Source organism: Lissotriton helveticus, chromosome 6 (assembly GCF_964261635.1).
Source record: "Lissotriton helveticus chromosome 6, aLisHel1.1, whole genome shotgun sequence".
Lineage (NCBI taxonomy): Eukaryota > Metazoa > Chordata > Amphibia > Caudata > Salamandridae > Lissotriton > Lissotriton helveticus.
In genome coordinates, this window is record NC_136067.1 from 1,131,606,620 (window position 1) to 1,131,624,151 (window position 17,532).

Below are 17,532 nucleotides of genomic sequence, written 5' to 3' on the forward strand. Positions count from 1 at the left end.
ATTATATATACTCTTCCTTTCTCTTCTAAACCATACAGCATTAAAGCAGGAGTCCTTCAAGGCTCTATCATCTCACCCATACTTTTCAACATCTATATGAAATCATTACCCGATTTCATCAATGAGTTTGACTTCACTACGCAGATGACACACATATACTTCTCAAATTGAAAAACCCAAAGAACATTGAAACATAAAAAATCTTCAATTGCCTCTGGACCGTTGACCAATGGATGACATGGAGCCACCTCAGATTGAATCCCTCCAAAACTAAAACACTCTCCTTTGGCAACTGATAAATCCATGACCCTCCCTGCTCCTAGCCTGAGGATTTAGGACCCAAAATATCTAAGAAGGTAAGAAACCTCGGAATTGCCATGGATGTATGGACAAGGTAGCCAAATCAAGCTTTCTCACAATGAAAATACTGGGCAGAATCTTCCTGCACCTAGGATTCCCTCACAACGTTCAACCTACCAACTCGTTTGTACTATCTAAACTGGATTACGCGAATGGGCTGAATCACAGCTCATCTCTGTCAACTATGAGAAGATTAAAGAAAATTCAGAACGCTGTCGCTAGACCACTCCTCCAGCAAAGTCACAAGAATGCATCTCCCCTGCCTTGAGGGACCTACAGTCGCTACCAGTGGCTACAAGATCCATCTTCAAGCTGCTTTCTATGATACGCAAAACAATTCATAGCACTGAACCTTTTTTCATCAGGAAGAAAATTAACAAATACATACAACAAAGGAACCTATGCTCAACAATGGCTCCCTGCCTCAGCGTTTCTACATACAAAAAAAACAACATGGGTGGAACTTCTTTCTCTGTTCAAGCAACCAAACTATGGAATTTGCTACCACGCATATTAGATGCACTGACAACCATCTTAGCTTCAGAGGATTGCTCAAGAGCTGGTTCTTCCCCATATTGAAACTATACTAGCAATGCATCTATGTCTCACAATAGTATACTCCAACATGACCAACTATGCTTCCCACAGTATACAGATGAAGTTGTTATTATATATGTGTCACTGTACATTGAACTATGCTTCCTGTTATAAGCTGATACATTTATATAATGAGAACAATATATATTACACCATACGTATATCAGATAATGTAATAATTGCTGCTTCTATGTATGTTTAGGTGCATATACAGAGGAGTTTAAGCCTGCTACTAAAACTCTAAGAAATATCATGAAAAAAGCTAGACCTGTCATGAACAAAAATCAAAACTTCACCACAAGATAACTGTGCACATCGAACCATGTTAACATTACTGCTTCTGTGCACATGTGTGTGTTTATATAGAGGTTTTGGTCCAACCAATAAACCTTACCAAGTATTATGTGCATATCTGTATATATAAGTTACTTTCAGTTTATTTTTTTATATATTTATATAAAAATGCTAACAAATGTTTCTCTACCTCCTCCCTCACCCACAGCAGAAAACAGTGATCCAGGCCTTGATTACATCAAGGCTGGGTTATGCTAACTCTCTGTACTTGGGCCTACCTGAATACCTCCTGAAGAGAATACAGCTGGTGCAGAATGCTGCCACCAGGCTTCTATTACACCTTGCCAGGAGACCCCACATTCAACCAAGCCTAAAGGAACCACACTGGTTGCCCATAAAAGACTGTGTGAGAATTAAAGGGTTGGTCCTGGCACACGAAGCCTTCTATCCCTAAAAGCCCTCTGTGTCTGTCAATAGATTTACACCTTACCAACCAGCACGGTCTCTTCGCTCATCTAATGCCTTGCTGATAGCAATTCCACACTTCAGGCGGAATAAGTGGGGCGGTAGCTTCTTCTCTTATTTAGCCACCAGGGAGTGGAATGTCCTCACAGTTCAGCTTCGTGCTTGTAGGGACATTGTGAATTTTAAAAGACTTCTTAAGACCTGGCTATTTAGTTCCGACTTGCTACGTAGCTCTGGGACACTCTTTTGAGTAGCCGTCACGCTTTACAAATCCTTAAATAATAATAATATATATAAAAAAAACAATGTTTTCCTTTCAACCTATCACCCATCCCTCCTCACTCTGACTCATCCAATACCTTTCTGGCTACTGTGACCCACCAAACACCCTCCTCAAACTTTCCCCTCCTTTTTTAGCCCAACTGACAGGTCCACAGGACCACTACTTACAGAAGTAAATTACTATTTCCCCTTTCAAACCCATGCCCATTATTTTATCCCTACATTAAGCTGTACTAAACACACGAAAAACCAAGAGCACAAACCTAACGCAACTAATGCACAAAATAAAGATTTTTTTTTTTTTACTAATTTACTATTCACCTATATTCTTGGGTTCAGGATTAGCATTCTACTAGACGCAAAGCGCTTTAATGCCACATGAGGAGTAGTAAGCGCTACAGAAATACAATTTACAACACTTTGCTGAAATGTGCTTTTAAACTAAAAATGGGTTTTGTTATTTGCTGTGGAGCACCTGTACTGTTCTATTTTTGGTTTGTGCAATTATGTGGCGTCCATGTTTAGGTTGCAACATAATTTCTTTTGTATAGCTGTTTTAATTTGTGTTGCCCGCACAATAAAAAAGTGTCACCATTGCACCTGCTTGCCAAGGCCAAACCAATTAGCCTAGTTATAAATGTGTTTTTAAGGACGCACGCTACAAATTCACCTACGTCATTGTAGATTTGCATCTTAAATGCATACTACTAGAATGGGGACTCGGGCTGTAATTTATATGCTAGTATTCGTTTGTGCGAGCGGATCCGTTTCCATGCTAACAATATTTATTCAAGCTTCTCGATTGAGAGACTTTTGGCTTATCAAAATGATGGATGTTTTCATTTGCATCAGATATTTGTTTCGTAAGAAAGAACTCCTTGTTGTAGATTTGAAATTAGACTAACATGTGAGTATTTCTCTGTGCTGTAGTTTGAAACAGTTTAAAATGTTTCGGTTTTGAAGGATGCAGAGGATGGGTCTTGTCCGATACTTGAAACAATGGAAGCAGAAACTGAATTTCCGAGCAAAAACTGAAATGGAGCACGTTGTGGTGAATGTTAGTGGCCTCAAATTGTTTCAGTTCCAATGTCTATGCTCCGCTTTATCTATTAATCTGGGACTGTACAGCAATTCCATGTACTATGCACAATTGTTCAAGTATAATCTAATCTGGAACTATACAGCCATTCCATGTAATATGCCCAATTGTTCAGGCATGAACTAATCTGGGCTATACAGCAATTCCATGTACTACGCCCAATTGTTCAGGTATAATCTAATCTGGAACTATACAGCCATTCCATGTAATATGCCCAATTGTTCAGGCATGAACTAATCTGGGCTATACAGCAATTCCATGTACTACGCCCAATTGTTCAGGTATAATCTAATCTGGAACTATACAGCCATTCCATGTAATTTGCCCAATTGTTCAGGCATGAACTAATCTGGGCTATACAGCAATTCCATGTACTACGCCCAATTGTTCAGGTATAATCTAATCTGGAACTATACAGCCATTCCATGTAATTTGCCCAATTGTTCAGGCATGAACTAATCTGGGCTATACAGCAATTCCATGTACTACGCCCAATTGTTCAGGTATAATCTAATCTGGAACTATACAGCCATTCCATGTAATATGCCCAATTGTTCAGGCATGATCTAATCTGGAACTATACAGCCATTCCATGTAATATGCCCAATTGTTCAGGCATGATCTAATCTGGAACTATACAGCCATTCCATGTAATATGCCCAATTGTTCAGGCATGATCTAATCTGGAACTATACAGCCATTCCATGTAATATGCCCAATTGTTCAGGCATGATCTAATCTGGGACTATACAGCAATTCCATGTACTGTGCCTAATTGTTCAGGTATGATCTAAGCTCTCTACTTGGAGCATGACTACCCTGGCCTTGAAATACTCTGACTTGATTTTTAGCTCCTACCTATGCAATTGGCTAACTAAATGGCAAGATGTATCACCTATCGTGCAGCTTGACATCTTTATTTCAGGTAACAAAGCAACCTTGGACAGTTTGAGCATGGTAAAAAAAAAAATTTAAAACATATTTTTATTGCAGCGAAGTCATAGAAAAAAAGGCACAAAGCATACCGACATCAACACTGTAGATATGCAATCAGTAAGAGTATGCAATTCCAACAGCACTACACAGCCATGTATGGCCCACATCCCGGAGGAGCATGGTAAAATTACAGAACTCTGTGAAAAAGCTATGCCTACCCCATGGGGTAGGTCTGAGAAAAAATATATTGGAACCTTCATGGTGTCTTTTGATAAAAAGTGAAGAGTTATTCACTGAATTCTATGCTACTGTCTCTATTGTCTTGATGAGATTCACTCGTCTAAGGAAAAGATTGGTGATACCCTTGTTAAAGGATCCTTCCCTGAAACTTCAAGAACTGGTGGATTCCTGTTCAATTTCACCCCTTTCTGTTTTAGTCAAAATAATGAAGCTAGTAATCATTTACAAGTTTAATTTGCTCATAGGGCATAGTAGACCCCCAACAGGCTACATTGCGTTCCTCCTGGAGACACAATAAGTCCCAGCGTTGTTCCTGAATGGTCTGTACCTAATAGCCATTTGCATTAGTGTCATTATTCTCGATTCATCAGCAGAATTCAGCATCTTCAAGTATTTCATCCTGACCAGTTGACTGACAGAATAGGCAGTTTATCATCCGGTGCTGGGCTGTTTGTTCTCTGTCCTGAAGCGGAAAAGCCACTTTTTACTTCTCAACTCACCCCCATCAATTTGTGGAGTCACTCAGGGTTTCTCACTGCGCTGATATTCCCCTATGTCTACTGTCAGTGCTTGGTCAGCCTCATCAAGTCCTTTGATGTTTATTCATATGTTGATGACACCCAGCTGCTGGTGAAACTGGATGAACCCATTGGTCAGCCTTAAGTCTAGTCCATGTTTATGAACTTGTCATTGGAGTTTCAGTTGATGCAAACTGACTAAAGATGAACATAGACATAACAATGGAGTTAATTATCAGAGTGGTCGTGACCTTTGGCATCCTCTTTCTTATCTATGGGCATTTGTCCTTCTCCTTCCAAAGTTGATAAGCACCTAGGTTTCAAACTCCGCTTCTGCTGTGGACTCCCCATGTTATGGCAAGGGCTAGTCACTGTTCAAATCAAACCGCACTTCTATTGCGCAAATGACCCAGTAAGTGACTGAGGTCTTGAGGAATCTGATCAAGAAAATTATGTTCTTTAAATAGCCATCTCTTTCGCATTTTCTGAAAAGAATGCAGCTGTAGTTGGCCTCTAAGATCTACTTGCAAGGCGTTCAACATCCTGCTGGCAATTACTGGGAACAATATGCTTCCAGGCTTTTTCCTGACAACCCTAGTAGTAATAGATGTTTGCCTGTGGATCTTAAACCACTGCTAGGGGAGTTATTTCTAGCAGGTAGGAGTATTGAGGAGAATTATTCCATTCCTTAATTCGAAGACAGGACATCATCAGTATCGGCAAAGGTCCTCTCCTCGCGACTTTAGCAATGCTCTTCACTTGACGATTCCTGAATAAGTTTTCTACATTGACTAAAAGTAATGCTGGATGTGACTGCTCATCTCCTCTGCAGAGTATCCTACATTTCTGGCAGCTCCACTGGCTGCCACTGAGTAAATGAGTCATATTAAAAATCTGATGAATTTCAAGTTAGCCTTTTCAGGGGCAAGGTCTAGATCAGTTTGTTGTACTCTTGCTCATATCTTCAAACTATTTACAAGTGCTAAAGTAAGGGTAATGCCTTTCCTGCACAAAAACAATCCTCTGAGGCTTTTCTTTCTTTCTAAGTGTGCTACGGAATAAAGATATTTCTCCTCATTGCGCATCTCCTGGGAAGGCATAGGATGTTGATGCATTCTCAAGTTTACCAGTCAGGTAAATTTGGGAATGCACCAGAATCCATGCATGGATGAATGGGAACACCCACCCCTGGACCGCCTTCCCAGGGCAGAGTATCGCAGTGCAGTGAGTTGAGCAGCATTGCGTTTACTCCAGATTTACCAAGCAATGCAGGGCCATGCAAGGTGACCTTGTGTTGCTTGGTAAATGTGACTTTAGCATTGTGTTGCCCTTTCTACATCATGTATCATGCAACGACAACTCAATACTATTATAAATCTGGCCCTTAGTATCTTGGAGGGGGATTACTGTTGGTTTGTGATTATTTCAAATCTGAAAGTCTGTCAAGAATTATGTGATGCTGTGCAGCATGGCTAAAGATTAATGAAAAATAAAATAGCCTTTGATGTGTGCACCAGCATCATTCTGTAGGTGTGTGCAGCATGCATGTGCGCACCTAAAAAATGATGTGCGCGCTTTTCTTTTTTTGTTGTTAACGATCCACATTGGATCAGTAACTAAGAAGAAAAATCGAATGTGCAAAAATGTTTTTTTTATGTGGGCGGGAGGAGCAGAAGCAATGGCGGCAGAAGCAACACTAGCCATGGAAGCACTCTGGAGAGAAGGCAGGGGGCACACATAAGCAACACGGGGGCGCAGAAGCTACACGGGGAGGGCATGAGGGGCAGAAGCAACACAGAGGTTAGGGAAAGCAACACAGAGGTCACTGGTTGGGGAAACAGCAACATGCAGGAGAAAGGGAGGTAACAGGTGGGAAAGCAACACAGTGGGCACAGGAGCGGGAAGCGCACGAGCAAGCGCAAACGGAAGGGTCGGAGCTGGGAGAAACAGATGTGCGACAGCGCAACACAGAGTGCTGGGAGAGAAAAATACACAAAGGAGACAGCTCAAAAATACACTCAATATCATGGAATGCTTACCTTAAAAGAAAAAAGAAGTTCTTGAAAATCAAGCAGTGAACGCAGCGAAGGCAGCCAGTCAAAAGAGATGTAAAGTGGGAATGCTCCATGCCAGGGACAAACCCAAGATTGACATACTAGGGCATGGATAGGTAGCAGGCAAATGAGAGAGACAAGGAAAGTCAACCAGCGGTAAGCAATAGGTGGGCTCCAAGCCCCTTTATGTTGTTGATGAGCCACATTGTGTCTCGCAACAGACAGAGCATGCACTTTGCCCAAAAAAGTTATACAGGTTTGACAGTTAATTCAAATAAGTGTATTAATAAAACCATTAAAGTCAGAAGCCATAAAATACAAGAGATCCACATTTGAAGGGTTAGGCATACCTCAATTGCATATACAAACATATATTTATCTTTACTTATATATTGCAGTTTATGAACGTATAGCAGTTAACATAGGGCACCGTCCTGAACCTTTAAAAATAGCATCAACCCTGAGCGGTGGGCCTCACTGCCGCTGGCTGCACTCTCATATGCAATGATGAAGCAGCGAAGCGACTGGACCCTGTGCTTGTTGTGGCAACACAATCAGTACCAAGACTCCCATTTGCTTAGATGTTGCTATACAGTGTAGCGACAGACTGTGTTGTCAGATTTGTAAAAAGGTTCATTAAAGTATTCAAATGAATGCATAAAGCAATGTTATTGTTGCCATATACCTTTATGCACGTGTTTATTGATGGCAGCATATTCTGTATGCAGGCCCGAACTGGCCAATGCGGGCACCGGGCAATCCCCCGGTGCGCCGCACGGATGGGGGCCGGTTTTGGGCCCCTGGGGACCATTTTTGTTAATCGGCCGAAAACCGGCCCCGTCAAAGAGCGCGGTCACACCACCAACACCCCTGAGTGGGGAGGGGGGGGGGGGACGGGCCGCCGAGCACTTTGCCGGGACCAGTTTTGTTTCCCAGTCCGGCCCTGTCTGTATGTGTGTGAGACACACTACAACTTTGTTGGCGCAGTAGGGATACAGAATTAAAATATTGTGCTTTTTTTTTTTTTTTTAAAGCTTTATATATCGCGAACTTGACCCGAAGGTATCACAGCGCTTTACATAAGCACTAATTGTATTATAGATGGACACATCCATTTTTTTAGGCACAGGGAGATTAAGTGATTTGCCCAGAATCACAGGATGTTTGAGCCTCCCGCCAGACTCGAACCTGATTCCTCAGCTTCAAAGTCTACCTCATTCGAATTACCATTTGAACTTGCTTTTGACAGGCAATTGACTCCAGCTTGACCTCTACCTGGCACATAACCTTTCCTGTTGCCTTCTTTGTTTTCACTGACCACAGCTTCCTCTCTGGAAGCCTTTGCCTGAGGGGGTTTGGAGATGGCGGGAAAGAGGTACTGAGAGAAAGATCATGACGCAACTCTGTGTACCACAGATCCGAGCAGTGCTTGAAGTGAGGGGCGGGGAATCCAGACGTTTGGAGATGAAAAGAGGTTATGGGGCAATCTGCATGGTGAGAAAATTCAGGTATTCACATCTTTATTGTGGCATGTGCCAGCCAGTAGTAGCATCGCACAACATCTGCCAACAGCATTTCCCTAGATGGCTGCTTGCCATGGTGGGTGTGTTTAATCTACTATGATTCATTGTTTTTTAAGTTGAAGAACTTCATTGTTTTTGCCTGGTGGTAGTGCGAGGAATTCAACAGCGATGCATTGCCAAGAGATTTAGTTGACAAGTGGTAATGAAGGTTTCGGAAGTTCGCACTAAAGTGTTGATTTGACCAGCTACCTTAAGAACGTGGACAATGAGGGTCATCTTTACAAGCCCCTATCACCACCATAACGTCACTTTTACTGACGTTGTGGTGGCGATAGGGGCTTCGCTTGATTTACAAGGCAGCGTTAAACCTCTTAATGTGGCTTAAAGCTGCCTTGTAAATAAGGCCCCCTTTTATACTATGCATAGTTTGAAAGGGGCGGGCAATGGGTGTTGTGGTAGACGTTCCACTGCATCACCCAATGATTTTGATGCTCCTCCATATTTACAAGGGTGGCATAAATATGAGGCAGCGCAAAAATTAAGACCTGAGAAAACCTGGTCTTACCATGGCGCAACAACGAGAAATGTTTCATTTCTCCTCGTTTTTGCTGTTTCCATGTCTGCTGCATTGTGCAGCTCACAAAGAAACAGCAAAACGGCAATGATTGTTTATGTGCAGGAATGTGTCCCTTCCTGCATATAAACAATCATTAAAAAAATGATGTTTTGCAACTTCTATGTGTGCCCCTTTAAGCAACACACATAGAAGTTTCAAAACGCAATTTCAGGTTGTTTATATACAGGATGCGACACCTTCCTGCACATAAACAATCATGCCCCTCAACGCAGGCACCTTTGCACTATGATGCAAGGGTGTCTGCGTTGGCGCTAGGCGGCTAAATTAGCGCCACGCAGTGGGATACACCGTATCCTTGTAAAGACAATGTAGCCCCGCGTTTCAGAAGTGGCGGAGCGCAGCATTTAGCCAAGGAGGCTAATGCTACGCTCCCCCACTTCCTTGAATTATGCTCCTGAGTGTCATGTCGAGTAGTATCTAACACCCAGTCCCATCTTCCTCTTTGATGGAGGAGTTTGAGCCATGGTCTGCTCCTCAGTATCTCCACACACACTCTACCTCTTCATCAATGTTGCAGAAGTCTCTCATTGCCTGAAAAGATGCTTGTATTACTAACTGGTGTGGTCCTGGTTCTACCATCCACGTTCGAGCTTCACACATGTCATTACCGAACAATTTTGAAGAATGATAATAAAGTACTACACAAGGCGCAGTTGATGACAGTGGTGTGTGCATAGTAACCAGCAGGGGCAACACTGAGAAGAAGAACCCAATGGATTATATATTTTCATTGTAAAAATATCACTTTTGATTTTTGAAATCCCAGGGTGATGCTAGTTAAAGTTCAGCTTTGCCCATCTTAAGATCAATCTAGTTCAAATTCCAGCCTTGGCTGACTTAAGTTTAGCCCTGCTTGTTTCAGGTTCAACACAGCCTGCCTGAAGGAGCACCTCTAGCTGCCTTAAGCTAAAACCATTCCCACCTGAAAACTTCTGCCTCAAGCCAGCTTCCAAACCACCCTCTCAGACAACCCACTCCTCAGTTCCTAGTGGACAGTTACTCAACACTTGTATGTACTTCCACGAACTTCATCAACTTCCACAAATTGCAACTTATCTTAAATTGAATGCCAGTTAGTTGATTGCACGTTGAAAGCATCTGTTTTCCCTTCCAACAACGCAAACATATTATTAGCATAAATTATTGACATTTTACACAATAGCATCTTATGCATAAGGAACCAGTTTTTCAACATGTCTGTTCAATTTCGTCTATTTGCATTGTGTCCCTGTGCTCACATGCGTAGAAAGACAGCTCCACCTTTGATCACTAAAGGAAACCTCCTTTATTATCGCTAAGTGGATGTGTGTTACTGTTTTCCTACCACAACATTTATTAGATGACTTCAATATGAGAATACTGTAATGAACCTTTAACCAAAAATCAAGAAATAATGAGCATGCCTCACAGGATTAATGTCATAGTAGCACACTGCCATAGTATAAACACACAAAGGAACCCTGGCACTAAATAGGGTTGGGAGAAAGTTTCATGAAAGTACAGGTTGCCTCATTCATTTACTCTTGTATCTAATCTGAAAACTGTCCAGAGAATTAGGTGTCATTTACAGTGTTTTTATCACAATCTTTAGCCAGTTCATTCATATTATTTCTAAATGATCATAGCAGTCAAATAAGTTATATACTCATTTATTTTGCTTTTTACCCCTCACTGCTTTGTGTATTATTGTTGGCAGATCTATGTTTGCATGATTTATTTAGTTCTATAGATGTTTAGTGTCTCTGTGCAATCGTCATTCTTTTTGAATTAAGTTTCATTCCTGAAAATTCTTACAATGTATTTTTAAGAAGTGCAGATTTCATTAATGCTCTGTTGATGCTACGATTTGGCTATATCTGCAACTTCATTATACCAATAGTTTTTTTCTGAGGAAAACCTCTTAGTGCGATTGATAGACCTGGCATCGTTGGTGTGGTTTCCCCCTAACGTTTTGCCTTCATACCTCCTTTAAACTTCTGTATGAGTGCCCTATCAGAGGACCTCTCAGTCTTGTGAAGGAGGGCTGGAAGCAAGCTCCACAGAAAAGCTCCAAGATGACACTCCGCAATCAGACAACACGCTTCCTGAAGTTAACGCAGGAAAACCTGGAAGCTATCCCGGAGGACATGAAACAGCATTATGACTAGAATGCCACTCTGGTTGAGTTTTAGCCTGGTCAAAACAAGGGGACGAGGGAACCCTTGGAGCTCAAGAGTGATGTCATCTATTTATTGGACCTAAAAACACCCAGGAACCCTTTAAGGGTCCTACATGTCAATCGCCTCAAGCCCCACTTAGAGAGAGAGATCTGAGTAAACCATTATCCTAGTCACTGATGACGGGATGGAAGAGGAGAGTGAACCTCTCCCCAACCTCCTTTTTTCTAAGCAGCAGCATGGGACAGTGGAAGCTGTCATCCTCTCCCCAACACTGACCCTAGAATAACAGAGAAACTGCTGCCAGTTGCTGGGGCAGTTTTCGTCCTTATTCTCTCTTAACCCAGCACTCACTACATGGTATACCCATGATATTGATACTGGGGACAGCATGCCTGTGAAGAATAAAATGTAATGGTTGAGTGATAATGTAAGAGCCAGCATTAAGGAAGACGTCTCCAAGATTCTGGCATTTGGGTTATTGACTCTTTGAAGAGCCCTTGGACCAGCCCGGTGGTGTTGGTCACCAAGGCTGCCCCTCCAGGTGTCACCCCAGAACTTAGGTTCTGTGTGGACTACCGTGGGCTCAATGTGGTCACCAAGACTGACACATACACCATCACCATAGCTGATGAGCTCATCGATCGGCGAGGAGCTGCCAAGTTCCTTAGCACGTCTGACTTAAGACACAGACAAAGGTGAAATCCTTCTTAGGCTTATTACAGGAGATTTGTTAAGGGGTATGGTACCATTGCTGCCCCTTGACAAAGGTGACTTTCAAAAAGCATCCACATCATATGATCTGGACATAGGTGTGCCAGAAAAATGTATAGACCCTGAAGGAGGCCATTTGCACAGCACCCGTGCTCAAGGCCCCTGACTTTTCCCAAGAATTCATTGTTTAGACAGACACCTCAGAGTATGGCATAGGGACTGTGCTCTCACAGATTAATGAAGAGGACCTGGATCAACCTGTAGCCTTCATCAGTAGGACATTACTTCCCCGGGAACAGAGATAGAATCCCATAGCGAGGGAAGCAGGGCCGGACTGGGAACCATAACCGGCCCTGGCAAAGTGCTCAGCCGCCCCCCCCCCCCTTACTTGGGGGGGGGGTTGGAGGTGCCGCTGAGCTCTTTGCCGGGCCAGTTTTCGGCCGATTTTGGTACAGGGTCGATTTTACAGCTATGCTGCAAAAATGGCCCTGAAACAAAAACGGCCCCCAAGGGCCCAAAACTGGCCCCCACCCGTGCAGCGCACCGGGGGATTGCCCGGTGCCCGCTAAGGCCAGTCCGGTCCTGGAGGGAAGCCTTTGCTGTGGTCTGGGTGCTGAAGAAGCTGAGACCATACCGGTTTGGTGCTCACTTACAGGTTCAGACTGACCAGAGACCTCTCAGATGGTTAATGCAGATGAGGGGTGAGAATCCCAAACTATTGAGGTGGTCCATTTTCCAACATGTTATGGACTTTATGGTGGAACACTGTCCTGGAACAGAGCACACCACTGCTGTAAATTAAATGCTGCTAATGGGGCTGCAGCACTGATTGTGCAATCTACTTAAGTAACCCTTTAAACATGTCTCAGGTCTGCCACTGCAGAGTCTGTGAATGCAGTTTAACCTGCCATTTGACCTGGCAAAATAACCCTTTTGCCAGGCACAAACCTTCCTTTTTAATACATATAAGTCACCCGTAGGTTAGGCTCTGAAAATCCCAGAGGGCATGGTGCAATGTTTTCAAAAAGCAGGACATGTACGTCAAAGTTTTACATGTCCTGGTAGTCAAATACTCTTATATTTGTTTTTCACTTCTGTAAGGCCTATATCTTCCATACAATAACATTGGGATTACCTTATTACATTTTATAAGTGTCATTTCCAAACGGGAAGATCTAACTAGTTCAAGTTTGGTGTCTCTGGAAACCTACTTTAAAATCGTAAGTGATGGTGAAGTTGGATTTTAAATTATAATTCTGAAAATTTCTTTTTTTTTAGAAAGCTGACATTTTCTTGCCTTAGCCAATCAGTGCCTGCCACACACAATGGGAGCTTAGAAGTGTCTCAATGGACCATCACTAGCAGGATGTGAGGGAGGAGCTGGGCACAGCCTTTCTTACACCTGAATAGGCTTTGTCCTGTTGCCACACAAAGGGCTGGATACCCCCTGTAGTAATCTGGAGCCAGGGCAGTGGAGGGAGGACATCTAAACACTTCAAAGACAAGTCTCCAGAAAGTTCTCCTTACTTCAATGGCACAACTGTGAATAAAAGACGGACCTCAGACACCACAACTTCAGTACACTTCTGGACCTGTGGATACTCTGCCAGGAAGAAAGACTGCTGTGCTGCTGAAAGAACTTTGCCACTGGATTCAAGCAAGCCGGGCTGAAGACGGCTGAAATGCCAGAAACCGGTCCTCGGTAGCTTGTTTCCGGACCAGGGAAGGCATGGCTTGGCAGTTCAGGCTGGACTGTTCCCATGAGGCACAGGGTCAGACTGATTTGCATAAGGCCATGTCTGAACTGGGGTGGCAGAGTGGGCTAAAGAACGATGATGGATTAAATCCAGATCAGTTGTCTGGGGGTGAGTGCTTGTATTGTCAACGCTCCGTCCATCATTTCCTTTGGTTTTTCTCTGCTGAAAGAACTGCCATTCTGCTGTACTGCTACTCTCATGCTGTGCTGTACTGACCTCCTGCCTGCTGCCCTCTTGCCTGGGTGAGAAGGACTAGGCCTGCATCTCTTGAACCCAGAACCCAGTGTGACTCCAAGGGCTAGTTGTCTGGCCTCTTGATCTGATGCCTTAAGGACATAACAGGCTACAAACCACACTGCACCTGGACTCTGCCATTTGTGAGCCAACCCTACCAAGTGGTGTCACCACAGTCTTGAAGCCTTTAAGGTGGGTCTAATCAGGTCCTTACCAGCAGAACCGACACATTCTCTGCTGAGTGGCGCATCCCCGAGCAAAATGATTGCATCTCCTTGGCTGAGCGGCACATCTTTCAGCGGAACCTCAAAGCTGAAGGCCTGAATTTCCCTCGCTGTCCTCGGAACCAATGCATCCCCAAACACGGGGCATGTTTGGCCTATGTCCTTGCATCTCTCGTTGATAGCAGCCTCAATGAAAGACTCCGTATTGTAGCCTCGCAGCGCCTCAGAACCGACACATCACCAGGTGCGCACTCCATCCCCAACTCCGGACTTCATGTCACAAGCCCAGTCAACGGGTTCCTCGACTACTATGCAACAGGACCTCGCACCGCAGCCTCACCACATCTCAGAAACGATGCATCGCTTCGGCTGTGTGCCCCTTTTTTTTAACTCGGATCCATGCAATGCTCCTCAACCAGGATGGTACTTTGCTCAGCGGGTCTAACTGATTCCCTGTAGCTGACTCGCACTCTTTCGATGTCGGCCTGAACTTGTGATTTTGTCTCGGTCCGGTGCAACCAGATATCTCTTGTTGGCGCCTTGTGCTTTTTGGCGCTATTTAAACCTAAACCTTTAAAATTGAATATCTCCTGCTTTACTGATTGGAGGTTTGTCGTTTTGGTCTTGTTGTATTTATTGATCTAATCTCTGTGTGGGATCCTTTTGTGTGGTGTTTTCACAGTTTTACTGTTTGAAGTGTTGCTCAAAGACTTTACACATTGCCCCTGATTGGTCTGTGCCAAGTTACCAGAGGGTGAGCACAGGTTAATTTAGGGTCTGCCTGCCCCTTACTCCAACTAGTATTGTGGTTGCTGCTTAACCAGGGCTCACACCCCAGTCAAACAGTAACCCAATTTCTAACAGCAATATTAACCCAGACCTGACAAAGAGAAACATATTATTTATGCTGATGTTTAACACTGATAAATAGATGTGCAAGCAAGAAGAAGGTGTATTTTCTACAGTTTGGTCACCATCACATGTTTTGCATTCCGTGATCACTTTCTGGTCAGTGTGTTTACTTTTACATTCGGATTATTACATAATATTTTATGTCAGCACTTGTACAACACAGATATAACAGTGAGACATCTGATATTTCCAGTGCACAATTCCTTCTTGTGTTTCTAATTTGTGTCGCTCTTAATCACAAATTTTGTAAATGTAAGTTACGTTTGTAACGTGACACACCCAAAGGCATTATAGAGTTGTGAAATAAAAATAAACTTAACAAGAGGGTTAACAAAACAAGCACTAAGAAAGTCAATAGGTCTGGCATTTAATGGCATCTGGCATAGCTATTGGCTTTGCCAGATGAGCGGGCAAAGGCAGCCATTTTTAAATGGGGTTTACCCTTCTTTAGTGATAAAGTATGGAAAAACAGCAAAGATGATCGTCAGTGCTAGCAGACATATGGCAGATATCTCTGAATAGTTTTTAAATATATAGGGGCAGATTTACAATTACTGGCGCATCCCTGCATATCGGCAGGGATGTGCCAGTAATTGTGCGCCGCAGCTCCGCCACCCATGATGCGCCACACTTACAATGCGGCGCACCATGCGGCAGAAATGGCACAGATGTGTCATGCATCTGTGCCGTAAAAGTGGCGCATTGCTGGAGTTGCGTCGCAAGCGCGTCGCAGCTCCAGCAATGATCAGGGGGGCCCTATGTGCACAATGTTGCGTCAATCCTTACGCCTGCTTCAAGCAGGCACAGGGTTTTGATCCAGCATGGGCCCAAAAGTGACTGAGTGAAATCTTGTAGATTTCACTCAGCCACTTTTGGGGGGCGTTCCTGCGCCGGAATGCCTCCTCCTGCGATGGTACGCCTCTTCTGGTGCAGGGCTTTACAACGTGATGCATCTGGGAGATGCGTCATCTTGCAAATACCCCGCACCATGGTGCATCTTTTGCGCCACCACTGCGTCACAAAAGTTACGCAACAGCAGCGTAAATGCGGCGCAAGGGGCTTGTAAATCTGCCCCATAATATTTATTTACCTTTGCAAGTGGCTGACGTGTTGGTTTCTGCAAAAGCACCAGCGAAGCCCATTAGTCTGGCTTTTTTCATAAGTGAAAAGTGCTTCTTCAATGTTCAAAGTTTATATGGTTAGTTGTGCTGATGAATGAGTGACAATGTAAGAAAGAGTCAGTGGTTGAAAGGCTGCAAGTGAGGGCAATTTTTGGATCGATGAGTGAGTTGACAGAGCAAGTTATAAAGGAAGTGTGAGGGTGGCGAAGGAAGTAAGTTGATAAAGTGCAGTGAAAGCTTAAGGAAGTTCAGTGTGGTCTGAGTCAGTATGTGGGGGCACTGGCCTTGTGTGATGGCATGGACAGGGTTCTCTCGCATTGTTAAGCAGTATGTGGTGCAGGTATTAAGCACTGTGGGGCATATTTGTGAAACAATGGTGCAGCGCAGCAAGTAATCTTCCTGCGCTGCGCCATAGGGAAAGGTCAGGGATGCACCCAAATAAGGGGATATGTCACGTTCCTGCCTTTTCCCCTGCGCTGGCGCACTTTAGGCAGCCTAGCGCCAAGACAGGCGCTGTGGTGCAAGGGTGCCTGTGTTGTAGGCAGGATTGTTTGTCCCTTCCTGCACTAAAACAATCCCGGGAGGCATTTTACTCTACCTATGTGTGCACACATTGAAAGAGGAAGTCACAAGGAGAAATAAAGGAATTTCCTCTCATTGCTGCTCCCCTGGAAAGGTGTAAGACTTTGGTGCATTCCCAGGTTCACAAGTTCTTGTACATCTGGGAAAACGTTAAAATTCATGGGAGTTGCATGGGAACACCCACGGCAACACCCACGGAACGCCTACCCAGGGCTTTCCAGTAGCACAACACAGCGATTTGCGCTGCGTTGCGTTACTCCAGATTTATGAGGCTCTTACAGCCACGCAAAGTGACTTTGGTGGTTTCCTAAATCTGTTTTAGAGATTTGTGTTGTGCGTGTACCACATTGGGTGATGCAAACGCGATGCAACGCCCTTATAAATATGCCACTGTATATGATGCTGGAGAACTGGTCACAGATAGGTGTGTTGTAGCAGTAAATTTACATTGCATGGAGGACGTTTCTTCAAAAGATGAGGTATTATATATGCTTTTTATACATATGTTGAAAATGTAAGTTTTTTGCATTTCCTGGGCATTATAAAAGAAAATGGTGTAACTATTAGCCTATTTCATAGTACTGCATTTGCCAGCATCGGGAAGATGAAAGTCCGGGCGTTGCTCTAATGAAGGCCTTTACCTCACAAGTCACTGCAGATGTCAAAAGCGAGCATAGTAAGACGACAGACACACTATGCAAACAAAGATTCACATCTATAAAAACATGTACACATATTTTCTCAGACACATCCCAAAAACTGACTCAAACAGAAAAGTGCAAAAACAAACACACAAAACAGCCAGGCCTATAGTAGGATCGCAATTT